This window comes from Armigeres subalbatus, unplaced genomic scaffold, assembly GCF_024139115.2.
Source record: "Armigeres subalbatus isolate Guangzhou_Male unplaced genomic scaffold, GZ_Asu_2 Contig1310, whole genome shotgun sequence".
NCBI classification, from domain to species: Eukaryota; Metazoa; Arthropoda; class Insecta; order Diptera; family Culicidae; genus Armigeres; species Armigeres subalbatus.
The window spans coordinates 1,354,480-1,356,173 of NW_026942078.1; the positions used below are offsets into that span (position 1 = coordinate 1,354,480).

Sequence of the window (1,694 nt, forward strand, 5' to 3'; positions counted from 1 at the left end):
TTGTCATCATATAGCAAAATGGCCCATATTGGTGGCGGATATTCAGAACAACTTTGCTGCTATTTGTACTGTTGCCTGTTCATCAAGTCTCATGCATACATGTCATTCGCTGAAGAGTGGATGACAGCTGATGTGCAGTGATCGAATTGTCAACTGATTCTATTATATTTTCCCATGGCTTTTACTATTTCTCTACTGATTCGTATGCACTACCAGCACAAGGTATATATAAGATCCGTGACGAACGGAATGTCTTAAGTTTGGTTATCGTTCCTGCGGATACTCAGCAGCTGAAGAATGCCGCTAGTGTGGCCGCCCAAAAGAGCAACAAGGGCTTCTGAAAGCTTTCCATTAAAAGCATTCGTACTGGAAAATCACCCGGCGGAGTTAGTTAACGCCGATCCACCGTCGATTTGGGTAGAATAGCGCGAAAAACATATCGGGAAGGCCGCTCCGAAAAACGTTCACGTGCCAGGAACTGCTATCGAGAGCAGCCTCCAGCAGTTGACCGATCGCCATCTGGATATTTTCAGTGCCCAGAAAGCTTCAATTGGTAAACAATGGACGAAGAATCTTAATATGACAATTACGTGTAACTTGGGATGAATCTTGCTAAAAAAAAAAAAACAATTGTAGCGTTGCGAATTAATTCTTTATCAATCGTCATACTTTCTTGTATCGCGATTACTCAAACTGTGCGATTGGAGAATGATGGAAAATGTGCTTCCTCGATCTAAATAATGGTTGTACCGATAGGATTACGAGATTTTTATAAAAAAACAATTACAATTCCTATTCGAAAACCCGAGTTTTGAGAATGTTGTTTTACTTTTATAGGAGTACAATCTATATACGATGTTTCGTTTTTGAATCTCTATTGTTTTCTTGTTTTTCAATTTGACACATTGATTTGTCACACTTGACAGAAATTTTGAAAAAATAGAAAAGGTTAGAAACGGATATCGACGAAAAGAGGATCTTAGAGCATAGTGGGGTAAATTGGGAAGGATTTTCAATTAGATGTATAGGCATAGTATTAGAAAGATAGACTTTTTTGTTAGTTTTTCTATAAAAGCGGAAGTGTCGTCCCCCTCGATTCATCCGATGTTGTTGTTCCAGCTGCAGTACATGAGTTCCGGAGGGAGCATTATGCAGGTAGTCACACGACCTGTAAATGGTCTTCATCAAATGAGATTTTCAATAACAGTAGCAAGCACTTACGTGTTGAACATCGTAGGCAGCAGCACATCCTCAAGCACATCGTTACGATAAACTTGAATCCGCCACGTCCGCCGTGAAGAATTTATTGAGTGGTGCGGGAGTAGAATTAGTGCCGGCATCCACGACCTCTGTAAATGGCAAAGTATTTATGAATATGATTTTTTTTAAATATATAATTACGTGAAACTTACCTTGTGAACGACATCGAAAGAAAACGGACCGCGCGGACCAGACGATTTGTCAGAATTTGAGGAACTTCTTGCTTTTCTTATATTTGTTTTTTCATCAACTCAACTCAACAACTCATCAGTGCGACTGTCTGTACAAAAGCAAAATGTCAACATTGAAAACAGTCACGTACGAATACTATTGCAACAGCATAAAATCATAAAAATGGTTATGAATTTGCACCGCAACATAACTAACATTCCCTAACTAGTGTCTAACGTCGAACTGATTGTTTGCTGGGTGAT

The 1,694-nt window shown here is 39.3% G+C and overlaps 1 long non-coding RNA gene across 1 annotated transcript; it reads right to left on the reverse strand.

Moving 5' to 3' along the window:
* Positions 1-1,038: 1,038 nt before the first annotated feature.
* LOC134202626 (uncharacterized) lies at positions 1,039-1,679 on the reverse strand. The gene is made up of 3 exons (XR_009977280.1): positions 1,413-1,679; positions 1,222-1,349; positions 1,039-1,168 (listed from the first exon to the last, which is right to left on the reverse strand). It is a non-coding gene; the product is annotated as an uncharacterized LOC134202626 (long non-coding RNA).
* Positions 1,680-1,694: the final 15 nt, after the last annotated feature.